Source organism: Pantherophis guttatus, chromosome 1 (genome assembly GCF_059756535.1).
Source record: "Pantherophis guttatus breed Tessera chromosome 1, ASM5975653v1, whole genome shotgun sequence".
NCBI classification, from domain to species: Eukaryota; Metazoa; Chordata; class Lepidosauria; order Squamata; family Colubridae; genus Pantherophis; species Pantherophis guttatus.
This window is the reverse complement of record NC_142063.1, coordinates 225717338-225737002: the sequence shown is the minus strand read 5'-3', so window position 1 is coordinate 225737002 and position 19665 is coordinate 225717338. Positions and strand designations below refer to the sequence as shown.

Sequence of the window (19665 nt, the reverse complement as noted above, 5' to 3'; positions counted from 1 at the left end):
AGCACAGATTTATATAAGGACATTGCAATATGGGCAGTTTTATTTTTAGTTTCCTTTCTAGTGATCCCAAGCATGGAATTCACTCTTCATTTCTATTTTCATCTTTTCTTTTAACTCTCTGTGATCCCCAGTTCTAGACAAGCTTCCCACATAAATGCTGTCCTAAGAAATACTTGTTCAGGGCTAGAATGTTTAAATGGTACTATAAATGGAATTTCTGTATCAGAAAGCCATTTTTGTAGAAAACCTTATGTCTTTTTTAAGCTTGCTCCTGGTTGCTCTAGCAGTTTCTGAGGGTTATATGATCAGGAATCAAAAGAGAAGGACCTGCTAGGTCATTCCTTCATACCACAAGCCCTCTTGTCCCAGATGCCTTTAGAACAGGACAACAGAAGAAGAATTTCCCAAGGTCTTGCTTAAACTCCACAGTTTCCTTGCTTTCTGATCAGGGGTGGTATTCACTTACCTTCGTTATCGATGTGCAAATGTGAGCGCGCATGCGTGCTTGGTTTGCTCTCATGCGTGAGCCCCACGCAGGCGCAGAACATATAAAATGGGATGTGCTGATGTCTGGGCGGGTGGGCAGAGGCTCCCGCAGCCACTGCTACCGGTTCGCCAGAACCGGATAGAACCAGCTGAATACCACCATTGTTCGTGATCCAGGAAATGCAAGAACTGAAAGGCTATGAGTAGGTGATAACGTTGCTTTGAGAAATAAGACAAGATCAAATTATTCTTTCAAATGAAGAAACTCTAAATTATAGTTATAGTAAGATCTTTATATATTATATTATATATATTACATTACATTACATTACAATATTGTATTGTATTGTATTGTATTATTGTAAGATAGGGTTGTAGTAAGACCTTTGAGTCAAAACATGGTCTTATAAAGTAGTATCTTTCTGATGGCTGTATAGAAGCTTCCATGCAGTTCTCCTGACCACTATAGAGAAATGTTTCACTGTTGCCTTTATTTGTCTATGTAGATTCTCAGTCATCCAGGTCATGGTTATCCCAAAGGTGCTTTTTCAAGAGGCAGCTGGACTTTCTGGTTTTTCTCAAGAGATGAAGAAGCTTCTTGGACGAGAAGCAAAAAATCCTCAGAAGAAAAACCAGAAAGTCTTGAAATTGTGTCTTGAAAAAAGCACCTTGGGATGTTTCCTTTATTGTTTTTTTTCCCCCAAACTTCTCAGTAGGGTCTAATGTCTAGTAAGCTCCAATCCAAGCACTCACCTAGCATTCCCAAGATCATCCAATGTCAACCGTACGTTGCCATCTACTATGACTTAATCGCATGAATGGATTCACTGAAATCAGTTAGATTTCTCTTAGCATTTTTTTAAAAAATACAGGATTTCATCAAATGGATAGCATTGTGGTTTTCAACAAGCCTGTTTCAATCGTTTCTTTCATTTTGGAGAGGAAGACTAGAAAGTGTGTGCCTTTGTGTGTGCAACTGTGAGCATATTGGGAGACCATCCATTTCCTCTACTACATGTGGTAAGAGCCTAGGGAGCATTTCCACAGCACCAGTGTCTCCACCTCTTCCCACAAGCAGTTTGAAACTGTTTGGCGATCTTGAAATTTAGAGAATACTACCTTGTTTCACCTAAAATAAGATATCCCCTGATAATAAGCCCAATCGAGATTTTGAGCGGATGTGCTAAAATAAGCCTCCCCAAAAAAATAAGCCCTCCCTGAAAATAAGCCCTCCCCGAAAATATTTAAACACATGCACAGCCAGTCTCCGCCATTTCCTCTGGTTAGGGTTAGGGAGACAGAGCTGGAAATCAGGTAAGACGGCAATAGAAGCCCCATCTTGCTCCATGCACCCCAAGGAAATAAGACATCCCCGAAAATAAGGCCAAGCACTTATTTCGGGGTTCAAAAAAAATATAATACAGGGCCTTATTTTCGGGAAAACATGGTATGAGCCAAATAGTGCTAATCCTCCTCCCTCCCATCCCTCAGAGGAAGCAAATCTTCTCCTCCACAAACAGTGCAGACATGCAAAGATGCTTTCTTTGAAGGCTTTCATTTGCCTACAGGGTGGGTTCATTTGGGAACACTTGTCTTCTAATTCACTGTTTGCTGGAGAAGGGCTTGTTTGATCAGCCTGAGTCATGTAGTAGGATAAAGAAAGAGTGACCTTTGGGGGATTTTCATTGCTACAGTTAAGAAAACATTTCTGTCCACAACATTTCTGTGATCTTCTATCATGATAAATAAGTAAATGATGCTTATTGAAATAAAAGGCGAAAACTACCAACACCTTGCATGCAAACATTTTTTTTTTCTTAATTTCTCAAGATTGCTGTTTTCAAATTAGGTAAATGGTCAATTCCCTCCCCCACCCCCTATATCTGTAATCCACCATACTTCAAATTTTGTTTTCTAAGTGGGATACAGCTGTAATTTAGAAATATAGTATTCCACTGCCCCCTGCAGCCTGAATATGTTAACATAAAGCTTTTTTGGAGGAATAAAATCCCTCTGATTTTCTTCCCTCTGTTTCGGGTTTTACAAACCTGTCGAGAGGCATAGGATTCAAACTTTTTTTTTATCTGTTTGTACATATGATTATCTAAGTATTATGAAGGGCTATGAGTTTATTATTAGAAAGCAGAGAGGCAATAAATACAGTGGACACAGCACTCCTCTGATTTGTTTAAGCAAACCTATGCTGTTTAAATCACTTGAACTGTTAGGCTATTTTCTCAGGGAATATTTCACCAGCTATGGCCAAGTTTTTGCCTGAAGTGTTGCCATAGAGAGGACAACAAAAGGTTGAAAAGGGGATGAATTTAAGAGGGAAAGCACACTGAAATATGCTGCAAAACTCCATAGGACCTCTAAATAGGAGAAATAATTAGCATTTCCTGCTAATTAATTATCTGCTGGATTTTTGCAGCCCAGCTCTTGATAGTCACCTCTTGGTGTAATGGCATCTAATGGCATGCATAGGCCACATTATGGCACATTCATTCTCATGCCCTCAGGAGAATAACTTCTCCCGAGATTCCTCTCAGTTGATTTCAATAAATGTGAAATGGGGAGATAAAATGAAGCATTCTTTCCCCTTGCAAATAATACGTTGTCCCAGAAGACCCTTGTGACTGTTGAAAAAGAATTACATTTCATGGAATCCGATTGGGCAATTCAATTCTGTACTTCCAATACAATTCCTATTTACCATATGCATAGATATATTTACTCCCTTGTTGCAGGCTGGGAAGTGGAAGCTGCCCTTGAACTATTCATAATTTAAATGAATGACTCCTTATCAAGCCCTGGCTCTGTGGGAATATTAAGGAATCCTCCAGAAGAACCTCATGTGGTTTTTCTTTCCCTACTTCATTTGTGAAGTTCGGGTTGGTAGAATGAGACTGTATTATGTGAATCATCAATGCAGAAATCCCTTCCTTACTATTGAATACAAAGGTCAGCTGGTATATTGCCTAAATAAAAATGCTAATATAAAAGGAAATAGTTCTTCACAATATAGTGAGGGAGAAGATGAAATATTAAACTTTGTATTAAATATTAAGCAATCTTAAAATGAAGGTATAAAGACTGAGGGAGGGTGGGAGGGAGGGAGGATATTTAAGGAAAACAATCCATGGCAAAATCACCAAGTGAGCCCAAAATGGAGGTAAAATGATGTCAGCTGATCATTCCTTTGCTTTTCTTAAGAGCAGATACAAGCAGTGCTCTGGGGAAAGGGTTCATCTTGGGTGGCAGTGTGTTTGATGAAGAGCTAAGCCAAGAGATATTAAATGCAGCATCAATTGATCAGTTGGCAGATTGCCTTAAAAGGAATGATATGAAACAGGCTGCAGGAATTAAGCAAATTCAATTAATTGTAATCTTAAAAAGACATGTTCCATTTTTGGTTCATTATTAAAGTTATTTCATTATCAGGTATGTTGCGGTCTTAAGTGAGTCCTATGTTAAAGCGGGAAAATATAAAAGCCTTTGACCAGCATCAGAGTAGTTCAGAAAGTTACACTGAAAAGGACCAGAAGGCATTTCTAATAACCCAAAATATATTTGCATCTTAGTATGATCTAAATTGACCATTTGGAATTCTCAAAAATATACAACTAGATATAGCAAATTTAATTCAGGGAAGATAAATACATATTATCTTCTAATCCAGGGGTGTCCAACTCAATTTCACTGAGGGCACCATCAGGGTTGTGTTTGACCTCAGGGGGATGGAATGGGCATGGCCAGGGTGTATGTGGCCAACTTGACATCAGTCATGTCGGGGGTGCCTGTGGTGGTCCGAGTGCTCTGCCAGTGAAAACTGGCTCCTGATCTCCATTTTTCGCTGCCACGCTGCCATTTTGCCAGCGAAAATGGAGCTTGCAAGGGCCATGCGCAGCCCTTCCAAGCTCCGTTTTTGCTGGCAGAGGCACTGCGGGCCAGTCCTTCGCTATTTCCAGGGCAGCCCCGCGAGCCAGATGTAAATACCCTGCAGGCTGAATCCAGCCCGTGGGCCTTGAGTTTGATACCCCTGTTCCAATCCATCCATTTTCATATGTGCATGATCCATATGTTGGTAAGTCTGCTGTATACTGATTGGTGAAGACATGCTTAGCATTGCAATTGTTGTATCATCCAATAAGAAAAGCAGAGCAAATCTGTGCTGAATGGCTGGCTCGTATTTCATGTTAAACCATAAGCCGCCCAGAGTCACCTTACAGGGGAGATGAGTGGCAGAAAAAAATTAATAAATAATAAATAAATAATAATGGAATTTATTTGATTTTTGGCATGCTATGAATCCAGCCACTGTTGTTTGCAGACTGTGTTTATGGTTTAATATAATATTTGAAACCAGAAAATGAAACAACATATGAAGTCAGCTGAACACCATCTCCCTTCAAATAAATTCATTTCTAGATAAAGAGAAGCTGCAAAATCATCTTCTCTACCTTTTTCCCTATCCATCCTCTATGCTAGGCCTGTAAAACTGGTGGCCTCTGGGCCAGATATGGCCTACCCAGGCCACATCCACCCCAGCTGCGCAAAGGCAAAAAATATTGTGATATAGCATGATACAGCCCGCAATGCAAGCAGGTTTGATACGCCTGCTCTACGCCATCCATCTGTAGCCATTCGTTCGTGTACACGAACTATCAATGGTTAGGAAAAGATCTGCAGCTACTCAGAGGAGTATTTATGAAGTTTTTCCTCAGTTCTAAACAGCTACAGTTTTCCACCTGAGATTTAAGCTGTTGTTCTTTTTTTATGTTCTTTTCCAGCCTATTTTGAAAGGGAGGCCCACATGTCCTGCCTGAAATGTCTTTGATCGTTGAACTCTAATATTGAATATGTGGTGAATGTTTTTCACCCAGAAGCCACATGATAACCACTTGGAGACCTATTCAAAGTTCCTCTGAGTTAACAGAGAAATATATCCTTCTTTTATGAAAAGTTTGTAATTCAGGACTTACCTGCTTGGCTTGACATTGCCAGTGGTTCTCAATTTACAATCATTCATTTAGTGACTGTACAAAGTTACAACAGCACTGAAAAAGTGATTTCTTCAGACTTACAATCATTGCAGCATCCCCATGGTCACATGATCAAAATTCAGGCACTTTGCAACTGACTCACATTTATGACAGTGGCAGTGTCCCAGGATCATGTGGTCACCTTTTGTGACCTTCTGACAAACATAGTCTATAGGCAAGCCAGATTCACTTAACAATCATGTTACCAATTTAACAACTGCAGTGATTCATTTAACAACTGTGGCAAGAAGGTTTGTAAAATGGGGCAAAACTCAGTTAATAGCAATAGCATTTAGACTTATACACCGCTTCACAGTGCTTTACAGCCCTTTCTAAGTGGTTTACAGAGTCGGCATATTGCCCCCAACAATCTGGGTCCTCATTTTACTGACCTCAGAAGGATGGAAGGCTCAGTCAACCTTGAACCAATCAGGATCGAACTCCAGGCTGTGGGCAGTGTTAGCCTGCAATACTGCATTCTAACCACTGTGCTTCCTATGATGCCATCCTTAGCTAGAACTTCAAGGTGAGGAACCAATCTGAATGTAGATTGTTATTGTTTCATTAAATAATGAAAAACATGGCCCTTTCTTTTGACCAGATTTTTTTTTTTTTTTTTTTGTATTAAGTAAGAGCAAGGACACCATGTTCCAACTGCAACAATTAATCTGAAATTCTCTTTCACTCAACTGAATTAGAACTAACAAAAGAAGAAGAAAAAATTAAGGGAATATTTCTTTGCCAAGCGCTAATCCCAACGATATACATCATCATTTTTTCTCTAACAAATAAGGCTGCAGTACTGCATTCTAACCACTGCACCACCATGGCTCAATGGTTTGCGCCACCACAGCTCAATTAGTTTGCTCAGCAATAGAAAATTGGGGCATAATTCTAGTCGTAAGTTGAGGACTACCTCTGCAAGCAACTTCTTACTTATTATATATTCTCCTCCACGGGTTGTGGTAACTTTTAAAAGTCCTTTACATTTATCAGAATTTACCTAAATGTTCTGTTATTGCTAGAGGCTTCCAGTCATTTTTCATCACAATTTTCACCCTATCAATCAAGTCCGTTTCTCTTTCATAAATAGTGACATTGTTCAGCACAGTTGGCCAGCACTAGAATGTACACATTCAGACTTCTTGTTCCTTGACAATTAGGGGGGAAAAAAAGATTGCTTTGGTCATTAATGGTTATCATATTCAGCCAAATATATTGAAATGTGGAATGAACAACATGTTCTGGAACTGGAATCCCTACGTAAAAATTGGCTATTGGGATAGTGTAGAAATATCTCTCTCCCCACATTCTTTTATGTTCTCACACTCAGGTTTCAATTAAATGTAAGGTTAACTATTCTGGGATAGGCAATTCTTGGTGATTATTAGATGCCAGCAAGGATTAGAGACACATGTATCTCTTTGCTACCCTCATATAGTCATGTGGATTTTTGTAGCCCTAAATAAATTTGGAACCCCAATTTCGTTCTCTTCTTCCAGTCCTTCCAGTGATTTTTGTTCCTAAAAATCCATCAAATCTTCAGCTTCTACCCTCTTAAAAAATACTTTGCCTGGTAAAGAATTGTGCTTACCAGAGTTTGTCTACTCCCAGTTTGCCAAATTGCTTTCAATACAAAGACCACATTTTGGTACAAAATGGCCACCTGGTGTTTATAGGATGTCTCTGATGGTGGCTTCCTTCCGTCTCTATCTTTTCCTTTCCCTGTGAAAAGTTACAAATTGTTCTGATTGCTCTCTTGGTGAAAAAATGACATGTAAGCTTACAGTTCCATGAACACAATAAGACATTCTTTGGAGCAAATGAATTGTAAAGCTTTGATCCAGTGAAAAAGTGCTTGGATTTTATTATTATTATTATGGTCCTATAGCAGACAGGACAAAAAGAATGATAAAGTAAGCTATATTTGCCCTGTGGGGGAGGGGGGTTTACACTTGTATGGCTCATTAGCCAGATGAAGGATTCTGACAATGATTATTCTCTGCAGATTGGCAAAGTGATCAGGCACAAATGGCTGGAAAAGAAAAGAAAAATTCCCACCATAAGCTTTAATTAAAATTTCCATACAAACTTTCCTTCAGTTGCCAAAGTTATGTATATGAAATGTCAGCTTGATCAGTAGGGCTCATTGCCAGATAAGTATGCATAGGATGATGATCTAAGACAATTTGGGGGCGGGGAAAGAGTAAACTTACAAAGATGAAAAAGGCATAACAACGTTTGCTGGTTTAAAAATGCAGATGCTAAAGACACTGAGGTTGTCAATGGTTGCTGTATTAAATTCAAAGCACGAACAGGAAGAATTGGACATGTAGTTTTTAAGAACTGTATCAGTAGGCCTGCATAATAAGAACTGAATCATCCCTGTGTTTACAGGGGAAAAAAAAGTTGAGTGAAATTGATGTGATTTGTGCGGATGCCAGAAAAATCCATACAATATTCCTTCTCCCTATCTCCATCTCTGGCGACTTTGTTCTTACTGAAGACAATAAAAAGGAGTTGATCTCATTTTACTGTTGCAACAATGATAATCAGCCCAGAAATCTCAGTAAATTTTGTAACTTTAACATTTTAACATGTTTTTACATATTTTCCAAATTCATTTCCACTATTAGGGGCTTTGGATAACAACCATGGCATCTGAGTGCAACCGATTAAAGCCTATCTATTTTAAAGCATTGTAGGCACATGATATAGTCTGTGCCCCATGGAACTCCAAGTACCTTTTTGGAATTAAATCCAAGTCCCCAAACAGCCATAATATTCAGTCCATTATTCACTTTTTACTCTGACCTCTAGCTTCCCTCCATCTTCTATATCTGGGCATGCAAAAAGCTGGAGAATCTTGGATCCGCCAGTAATTACTGAACTACAATTTCATGCCATTCCCTATAGAGATTAGGGGTGCTGAGGGTTGCAGTTGTACAACTTTTTGAGAATCACTGCCCATATAATGTAAATTCCATGAGATGCAGACATTTCTTATTCAAAAAGACTACTGGAGTTTAGCTAAACTCTAAATCCCGTACTGTAAAAGAAAATATCTGAATGGGATAGAAGTGGAAATATAGTCTATTGATTCCTCCACAGAATGACAATTCACTTGTAAAACAGAGGGGTAAAAAATACCTGCATGGATTTAAGAATAATTAGCTGACTTTTTAGGATTTTGCTTGTAATATTCTCTTTAATCTTCTAGATACTTTCCAGGAAAAAATATTAAATTTTCTAAATAGAGAACCAACTATAACAACAACATAACTTTTTTCTATCAGATATACCTTTTTAACTTTTTCTAGGGAACCTTAGGTATTATGGAACATGAGATTATAAAAGCAGATGACAAGCAATGACAAGAGCAACATTCTGTGCTGCTAATGTAAAACTGCTGGTCAGTATTTTGTTATGTTCTCTCACATCAAAAACTGTGTGTAACCCTCGTTGTTGTATTAACTTTCCTAATGTGCGTATGTGGGTGAGAAAAAGAAAGACAGAGGAATATAATTCCCCAAAGGGTTGCTAAATTATTACTGAAATTCAAGAGTTCTCCTCACTAATTTATATATTTGAAAGATTTATGGTTTGGTTTGTCTTGAAAGGAAAAAAATATTTGCCCAGTTCTTATGTCAGTTATAGGATGTGGAGTCTACCAGTGAACTGCCAAAGCTCTTCAAGAGGGCCCCAAATTTTTACAATACATCCACTTCGATTCTATAACTGAGTAGCTCAGGAAGAGATTTGGTTCTTGGGCAGGAAAATGTATGTCTTGGGCAATCTGTTCTGAACACTCACATTTCTATGTTTGCCAGAACAATAATCTATCTGCCTGTTTCAAGGACATGAAAGATATCTGCCCTCAATTTTCTACATGGCATTACATGAAGCAGAACTCTCTCATCTGGTATTTTAAATCTAAAAGTCTGTACACTGTATCAGTCTGATCAGCACTGTTAGGTGCATCAGTAGATTGGTGATGATTGATGAACCTCCCGTAATCTAGCTAGCTGAACAACATTTTCTTTAGCAAGCATTAATTTTCTTCCCAATAGCTGTAGAAATAAGTGCCAGGTTTTCTTACATAAATTTTGTGCTGGTTACAGGAGCCAAATTTCCATCAGGTACAAACATAGATTACAAGCATCTGTTCATGTGATTACAAATTTGATATAAAGCAGCTTTTTTCATTCTGTAAGCAAGTCTTAGAGCGGCTCTGCAGAATGCCAGAACTTTGCTTTTTTATCTGGTGCAGCTGTTGCATGTCACTTACATTAAGAAATGAGATGTTAAAGCCATCAAGTATTTTATACTGAAGTTTAAATTTCAGCAGCTTAAATGAAACAGGTTTGAGGCTATTTAATATTGCTCGCCATAACTCAAGCATCACAGATTCTTGGGCTAAATTTGCACAATATGCTTGACTTGTTGTTAAATTAACCACTTGTTGGGTTGGCATAATATACCAAATGATATAATAACCAAAGGGGCTGGCTTTGCACTCCATTCTAAGCCCCCCAAAATAATAAATATTAAATCTGTAGCAATTTGTGCTTATACACCCACTATGTCTCAATCAAATCAAATCAAATGTGTTTGATTTGAGTCAACTTCTGGGTTTAAAAATAATGTACAAGACCACAATATTTGATGTGTAGGGAAGATCTTTCTATCTTTTAAAATACTGAAATATAACAATCTTCAGACCCAGTTAAGTAGCAGCACATGATAAATATGGAGTGATCTTAGAAAGTTAAGCAGGATCAAACTTGGTTAGTACACAGATGGGAGAATATGGGATAATCCTAGGGCTGTAGGCTTGACTAGGAAGTGGTACATACAGGACAAAAGCAGTGGAAAACCAATCTTTTCATGTGGCCAAAAAGACTATATGGGTACATGCTGGTAAATGTTTAACTGGTTTTGCAGGATTTATTGCCATGCCATGCCTTTTACATGCCTCTAACATGCCATGCCATCAAACAGTTGATCGCCACACCAGCTGTTTTGGTGCTGTCCTCTCAGCTAGTTCACAAAGCTCCAGAAAAATCTAACAATCTTATAAACTGGTACAATTCAAATAAGACTTTACCTTTTAGTCATTCTTACATTTCCTTGACTGTTTGGCTGCAAGATACATTAATGTCAGACTCCAGCCAGACTGACAGTTGAACTCATTAAAGGACAGGTATCTGATAAGATATTTGTACTGCAGATATTAGAAAAAATGTTTAATAGTAAAGAAAACCAGCTACCAGTTAAGAGCCGTGGTGGCGCAGTTGTTAGAATGCAGTACGGCAGGCTAACTCACTGCTCAGTCCAGGAGTTCAATTCTAAGTGGCTCAAGGTTGACTCAGCCTTTCATCCTTCCAAGGTTGGTAAAATGAGGACCCAGATTCTTGGAGGGCAATAGGCTGATCTGTAAACTGCTTAGAAAGGGCTGTAAAGCACTGTGAAGTGGTATATAAGTCTAAGTGCTATTGCTATTACTACTGCAAACTCTACAATTCAAGTAAAATTGTAAATATAGTAAAATTCTATATTATATTGGACTGAGAGACAATTATTTCACCACAGAAGTGGATGACAATTGGATTATTATTATGAATTTCAATTTAATAGTTTACATTATATTTAATTCTGACTGGTTGTGCTACATTCAAAGTAATACATACTGTACATTTTTTGTGTCGAAAGGAAAGAAACTTGTACTGCATATAGACTTTTTAAGCTTGTATTAAATACGTTGCTCTAGAGGTGAAGAGTTCTGTTATCCCCATGGATTGCTCAGTATATGTCTGAATACCTGAAATTCCCATTACCTTTCACTGAGTGAGATGGTGTACATAGGGCAACAATTTTTTGAACCAAAGTATTACAAATGAACTAACTTACAGAATGCACCCAAATTCAGGAACCATGACTCCCATGGAATTGAAATTTGGTCAATTTTATAAAGCATTTTATGACACAAAACTTACTGTAAACAGTGCACGACATTATGCAAAATATCGTAAAGCATTTCCTGTGCTGATGTTTGACTCTGCTATAGAGTTCACCTGGGCTGTTTTCAAGGCAGATCCATCTCTGAATATATTCCAATTTTTCTAGCAAAGACAGCACATTAGAAGTTCTGTCACTGTTGAAGGCATTGAGGAATCTGATAATCTCTGAAGTGGGACACAAGTTATCTCTCTTTCCTGAAGTGAGAGCTGGGTTCAAACATCCTTTTAGATCTCCTCACCTGCTTTCCAGGCAGATGGTTTTTCTGCCTTTTTCCAGGACGAGATGGCAATAGCAATAGCAATTAGACTTATATACAGCTTTGCAATGCTTTACAGCCCTCTCTAAGTAGTTTAACAGCCTATTGTCCCCAACAATCTGGGTCCTCATTCTACCAACCTCAGAAGGATAGAAGGCTGAGTCAATCTTGAACCTGGGGAGATTCGAACTTGCAAATTGCAGGCAGCAGGCAGCAGAAGTAGCCTGCAGTACTGCATTCTAACCACTGTGCCAACATAGCTCTAGAATTGGCATTCCTCCAATGCCTTGTCAAGACAGGTCTGTCCCCTGACTACAGATAGTCACATTGCTACTAAAAAGTTCCAGTGGGAAGTATTACCTTATAGCAATAGCACTCAGACTTATATGCTGCTCCACAGTGCTTTACAGCAGTCTCTGAGCAGTTTACAGAGTCAGCATATTGCTCCTAACAATCTGGGTCCTCATTTTACCAATCTTAGAAGGATGGAAGGCTCAGTCAACCTTGAACCAGTCAGGATCAAACTCCAGGCTGTGGGCAATACTGCAATACTGCATTCTAACCACTGTGCCACCTATGATGCCATCCTTAGCTAGAACTGCAAGGTGAGGAACCAAATTGAGTGTGGATTGCTGGAGCTATTATTACATTAAATAATGAAAAACATGTGCCTTTCCTTTTGGCCAGTTTTTTTTTTTTTTTAATTAAGTAAGAGCAAGGACACCATGTTCCAACAGCAACAATTAATTTGAAATTCTCTTTCAATCAACTGAATTAGAACTAGCAGCAGAAGAAAAAAAAACAAGTTAATATTTCTTTGCCAAGCGCTAATCCGAACAATACACACCATCATTTTTTCTCTCTTTCTAACAAATAAGCCTTTTTATGCAGTCCTTGTGGCAACTGAACAACATTACTTAAGCACTGCAGAGAGGTGTCCTGCTTTCTCTCCCCCCCCCCTCCAAATACCAGTCAAGAAGGATGAGACAAGAAAAGAAATCCTTCATAGACTGATTTCCTTACCTTGCTTAAAGTCAAATCAAGCTTGTCTGATACATTTTTTTTTTCCTGGTGCCTTGCTGAAGCTTCTAACACCTCAATTACTAAATGACTTTTAAATGTTTCTGAGCTCTTTATTTAAATAAGTGTTTTAGTTAAACTGTTTGGAGTCAGGAGTATTACTTATTCATAGCTGTTGGCATGAATGCTATTTAGTTGCAGATGTTTGCTCCATTAATGAGTTTGCAGGAACATTTTCTCCACAGCAAACCAAAGGGAGTGATGGAAAGGAGGCTAGCATAACCAGCAGTGGGGCAGCCTTTGAAAGGAAGACTCTGAGAACAGGTGGCCCGTAAGGCGTGGTTGAGACAAGCATTAGTAAAATGAAGGAAAGCTAGAATTTCTGTTCTGCTCAAACTAACCTCAACTGCATTTTCAATAACAGGATTGAGAAAGTAAATTTTACCCTATTAAGGTGGAGAAAATGGGAATGGAACATTCTATCTTCGAGACCACCTTCTACCGCATAGCTCCCAGCAACTGGTAAGATCCCACGAAGTCGGTCTCCTCCGGGTCCCGTCAGCTAAACAATGTCGGCTGGCGGGCCCACGGGGGAGGGCCTTCTCTGTGGCTGCCCCGGTTCTCTTTAACCAATTACCTCCTGAGGTCCGGTCCGCCCCCACCCTATTGGCCTTCCGCAAAGCAGTGAAGACCTGGCTCTTCCAGCAGGCCTGGGGTCATTGATCTCGTTATAATGATCTTGCGAGACCCAGCCACGAATTGGAGTGCATATGTTTTAACGTTTTTTAAAGTTTTTAATGTTTTAATGTTTTTCTTTTTAACATTTTTATGGGATTTTTCACATTGTTTTATTCTTTGTTGTAAGCCGCCCAGAGTCCCTTGGGAGTTGGGCGGCATAGAAATGCGACAAAATAAATAAACAAACAAACAAACAAGCAAACAAACAAACAAACAAACAGGCTAATGTTACTTTCTTTGGAGTCTGCCTCCTAAACCCTACATCAGTCTGAATTTGTAAATAGCTGCCATTGCTAGAACTAAGCTGTCCCCCCTTAGACTACCAAAATGTTGGGTAATTCTCTGTTGAAATCTAGCTTGCAAATTCTCAGAAGTACTTCTGCTTTGTTATATTGTTCTCAGGGTGTTTAAGAATTTCATTTGATTTTCTCATGAAGTTGCAGTGAAAGTTGCAGTGCATTTTGTGCCTAAGGTGGAACTAGGTTATTTTTCAGTGGAAGAGATGGAGGATGTTACTGTTGGGGTTGATTTGGCTTAAGCATCCTTCCCCATTTACTAGCCTGGAAAAAGAAAACCCAGCAACAAGAGCCCTTTTTGAAACAAAGAAAGATTTGAATCAAATATCCATTCATCAGAGAAGGAGGAGAAGAGGAGGAAGAGGAATAATAGATAAATAGATAATATATAGATTTAAACATAGCATTAAATTGTGTAGCTCTAGAGTGAATGTCGGCAACGTGTGGCTCCCAAGCTGCATACAGCTGTTTTATCCCCCTGCTGTGGCTCCCTGCCGGCTGGCTGGCCCCACCCCTCACCTTCCCAGTCACTCCTCACATGGTCTGAGAAGCGCCGGAAGAAGCACCCATAAGATGAGAGGCAAATACAGGGGTGCTTCCCTCCCGCTCTGGAATATGGAGCGAGTCTCCATCTCCACCGTTGCCCTTACCTTCTCAGGCCACATGAGGAGTGACTAGGAGGGCGAGGGGCAGGACCAGCTGGCGGGCAGGGAGCCACAGCAGGGGGACAAAAGAGCTTCATTTATCTGGGAACCTGAAATGACTCTTGATTTAAATCATATGGTAAAAAGCACCCAAAGAAGAAGAAAGAACATCAGCAAAAAACAAAAAACCCAACAACCCAACTCTCGCCTGTTTTTGGAAATGGTTCAAGAGGCAACAAACACACGAGAGAAAAAGGGGGGAGAGAGAGGGAGGGAAAGAGAGATAGATTGATGAGAGAGAGAAATGAGAAAATGATGGAGAGAGAGAATGAAAGAGAGGAAAAACAGAAACAAATGAGAGAGAGAGAGAAGGGGAGAGAGAGGGGGAAAGGGACATAGAAATGAGAGAGCTGGAGGGAGAGAATGAGAGGGAAAAGGGAAATGAGAGAGAGAAGGGGAAAGAAAGAAAAGTAAGAAAGATAGAAAGAAAGAAAGAAAGAAAGAGAAAGAAAGAGAGGGAGAGGAAAAGAAAAACGAGAGAGAGAGAGAGAGAGAGAGAGAGAGAGAGAGAGAGAGAGACCCATTTCCCATAGAAAACACCTAGAGCCACAAAACCCGAGTAGGCGTGGCTGGGGGGGCGGTTATGTGACTGGGTGGGAGTGATGTTGAGTTGGCCATGCCCATCCAGGTTTTGTGTCTCCCGGTGTTTTTTTTTTTCTGTGGGAAACAGGTTCAAATGGCTCTTTGAGTGTTTAAGGTTGCAGACCCCTGTTCTAGAGTTAGCAGTATTTGAAATGGCTGCTTCCTGAGGTCTATTTTAATTACCATTCCTTTCTTCTTCATTTTTATGATGTCTTGGAATTGTATGAGCCTGAATTTCCATCAGAAAGGTAGAGTGTGTTTTAAACAAATCAGGTGTCATTGTCTATCACTGCTTTACATTAACAATCCCATATATGTATGTGAGGATGTATTCAGTGGGGCATACTGCCTGCTAAACATGAATAGGCAAAGGAAGGTATAGATGAATGTTTTTGTAAACACTCTAATAGCTGTTCATTATTGTGCAAAATGGCCACTGGTTCTTTATCACAGAGAGGCTTCCTCCAGGGTATGTAACAAAACATCACTTCATATAATGAAAGCAATGCCTCTTGTCTTTAAGGTAAATAAATATCAAAACCGCTTTATACCTATGCAGGTTTATTCAGTGTCTGAAATTCCTGAAGATACCTGGCTTTCTGTTGGTGTTCATGTGTTTTTGGTTTGATAAGGCCAGCTTAGAATGAGAGCATTCCTGGATTCCATGTATTATAATATTTTTATAATCAAACACAAATGATTTTGTGTGCATAAACAATGCCCATGTGGTGAATGGGCACTTACAGAGGAACTGAACTGCCATTTGAATCTTCAGATGTGACAGGAATCCCAGAGCTTGAACAATGGAGACCACTGAATGCCACTAGACAGCCCTGGTCTTTGCTGAACAATAAGTTCCATTGAATCTAGCAGGGTTTTCTATTAAGTAATATTGGAACAGGGGGGAGAGACATGAAAAATGGAAAATGATTTATTGTGAGTCCTAAACAAACAAACAAACATGTGGAGATGCTTGGCCAAACCATTTCAGGTGGGCCACAGGTCAGAAAAAAGAAAATATGTCGACTTCCGGTTTGCTGTTTGTTGCTGCCAGACGTTCCTTTGGGATCGTCAGCTTCCACTGCCTGTCAGAGCCGCCTTCACAACGGAATGGCGGCTCGAAAAAACTCCATTTCCATGAGGAAACGGAGATAGAGCCGGCAGGGGTGGGTAGAACTCTCTGCGGAGTCCCAAAAGTTTTTTTTTTACTTTTGGGACGGAGCGGATGAGATGCCCCGTATCCCCAGCCGCCGCTCCGGGCTTTGGGAGACCTCTGCTGATGCAGAGCCAGGCGTCAAAAGCAAGCCTGCAAATTTAACAGACTACTCAAAGAAAATGTGAGCTGGACCTGTAATATTGAACCGCAAGTATTTTACTGATTTTTTAAAAAAGAAATTACTTAAGAGAGAGGAGGAGAGGAAGGAGGAAGGAGGGGGAAAAAAAGCCTTTTAAAATGGCGTTGGTTGGAGGAGAGGCTTCCGTTTTCTATTACTACAATGTAGCGGAATAAATACCACTGGCTACATTTGTAGACAAAACTTCGCTCCTGTGTCTTTTTCTCTTTTTTTTTTTTCCCTTGGAGACCTGATATTGTTGTTGATTGGAAAGAAGTCCTTTTTTTTTTTTTCTTGCTTTTTTTTTTAACAAAGCCTGCCTGGGCGGAAACATGGCACTGAGACTCATAAAGTCAGATAAACAAGAAGGGGGGGGATCCCCCCACCAACAACTTAAAGGAACAAGTCTTAATTCTTCAGTCTCAGAAACCTGATTTTAATATAATAGAATTTTTTATAGAGGAGATTGAAAGAAGGGAGGAGATTGTGAATCAGCAATTTGAAAAATTTAAGCAGGAAATTAAAGAATTGGTGAAATCTAAGTTTGATTTTTTGGAGAAAAAATTCTCAAAAGTGGTTAATGGTTTTACAGGATTTATGATGCAGTTGGACACAAATACTAATGTACTAGAGTCTAAAATGGAAGAAATTCAAGATAAATTGGACAATAGAATTCAAAAAATTGAAAATGATTTGACAAACACTCAGGATAATAGCTTAGAAGAAAAATCTAAAATGGATGCTGATCAAAAGTATGGTAATGTAGAAAATCTGCAACAGAAGATTGAAAAAGAGATTTTAATGGTACAATATAATTTCACAGAATATGCGATAAGATTAAGAGGTTTGCAGGAAAATAATAGAGATGATTTAAGGAAAATATCTTCTGAATTTCTAGCTGGGATTCTAAAGGTTCAACCTGACGAAGTGTTTTGTAGGATCGACAGAGCTTATCGAATCAACTCCTGGATTGCTAAGCAAAGACAATTGCCTAGAGATGTGGTGATTTATTTTACAGATAAGGAAATTAGGAATAATATCGTTCAAAATTCCTTCAATTCTAATTTGCAATTGTATGGAAGAAAGATTTGGATTTACAAGGAACTCCCACCTAAGATACTGATGGAAAGGAAGAAATTTGGTTTTCTGGTGAATGAGTTAAAAAAGAGAAATATCTCCTACAGGTGGGACGCCCCAGTTGGTATTATATTTAGATACCAAGGAGAAAGATATCAGCTAAATACTGTTGAAAGAGCGGAAGAATTTTATCAAAATAGGTTGAAAATGAATTTAACATCTCCAGGTATAATACAGGATAAGCAGAAGGAGCCGGAAATAAAGGTAAAATTTCGAATTACAGAGACTGTACCAGATGAATTGCCTTTGGATTTATTGGATACCCCAGCTGGACTATCTACAAATTTGAGAGAAGAGGCATCTAATCTTAATGTGATGACTTATCAAGGCAAGGATAAACATGGAAACCAATTAGGGGATATACAAGGGATAAAAAAGAAATATGAGATACAAAAGCAAAACCAACAAGACCAATCTACAAAGCAGAATAAAAACCGACCAGATGATACATATTTTGTAAAAAGGGAACCAGGATGGAAACCAAACCCACAAAAAGAAAAGAAAAAAAGAAATAGGTGGCATAGAAATAGAAATTTCTAAATCAGGCAACAGTGAAGCCAGTGATTTTAAAATATGAACGATTATGTGTAAATACAGAAGAGGCGACGTATTGGTTAATATCATCCTGAGGTTTGTAGCAGATCTCTGCATGGCCGTAATCTGGGGACGTGAAACGAGCCTTAAACTGATGGATTTGAATTATCCATTTTGGAATTTCTTTTTGTGTTGATAAACATATTATATTATCTTGAATCACAAGGCAAGAGAATTATGCTGGGGCATGCAGAAGATCGGGTTGTTACCCACTACGATGATGGGAATTAATAATCCTGATGAAACCCACAATTATTACTATATGGAATATAATTATAATGTCACTCGGGTGGTTGTTTTTACTTTTATACATATAAGAAGATATTTACTACTGATGGGGGCAGATATGATTGAAGACCCTGAATAAACTGTTGCACCAGTGAGCTATGTTACCCGATTATGGATGTTGGTTCTACTAATCCAGTGGAAAGACCTCAAAGAAGATACTATATGGATTATAAATTTAAAGTCATTGTCTTTTCTTTTTTTTTATTTAGATATAATGGAAAATATAGACATATATTTTTAAGTAGTGTGGGCAGTGAATCAAAGATGTTAAGAAATGTTGTGTATGGCAATTTTGCATGATGGTGGGTGAATAAGCTAGTTAGTAGATTGACTAGTCTAAGAAAAGGGATTTTTAAGTGTTATACTTGGGGGAGTGGAGGAAATGGATAGAGTGGAATAAATGTTAAACTAGATTTTATGGGGAAGGCCGCTTTGAAATGTTATAGTAATATATATAGAAGATTAAATGTTAAAGTAGGACTTATCGTACAGTTTTAAAGTGGAGAAGTTATTCTACAATGTCATAGTATAATGTCTTTTTTTTTTCCTTTCTTTTCTCTTTTTTGATATGTATGGATAAAGGGGGATGTTATAATATTAATAATATTTTTAGTAAGTAAAGGTCAATATCTAGAGGAGGGAGTAAGTAATCTGTTATGAATTAGGTTTTTTTTTGTTATGAAGAAGTCACAGGGGGGATGGGTGGGGAGGGGGGGTTAGGGAGGGGGAGGGAGAGGGGAAAAAAGGGGGAAAAATTTGTATTTGAAAACTTTTTCAATAAAAAAAAAAAGAAAAAAGAAAATATGTCTTGTTGGGTTGAGATGTATTTCACCTAAAGCAAAATCTGGAGGGATTTGACAGGGCAAGAAAGGCACGGTCTACCTTCCTTCCACCCTTGTACAGCCTGGATATCAGCCCACCCTTCTTCCCTTCAACTATCATTGCTAATGTTCCAGCATGCTCACTTTTGCTTTTTCCAAGACCTCTCCCTCCCCCCTGCCTCTCTCTCTCATGACTATTTTTTACAGCAGTCATTAAGTGAACCAATAGTTCTCTATGGATGCAGTTTTGCTGAAAATTGGAAGTAGCCATAGTAATAGAACTCACTTACAGTATATACCGCTTCACCATGCTTTACAGCCCTCTCTAAGCAGTTTACAGAGTCAA

At 38.8% G+C, this 19665-nt stretch overlaps 1 protein-coding gene across 1 annotated transcript in view; it reads left to right on the top strand.

Moving 5' to 3' along the window:
- Positions 1–19665, top strand: part of EYS (EGF-like photoreceptor maintenance factor) — a 765120-nt gene that overhangs the window by 565139 nt on the left and 180316 nt on the right. The gene's annotated exons all lie outside the window — the stretch shown is intronic.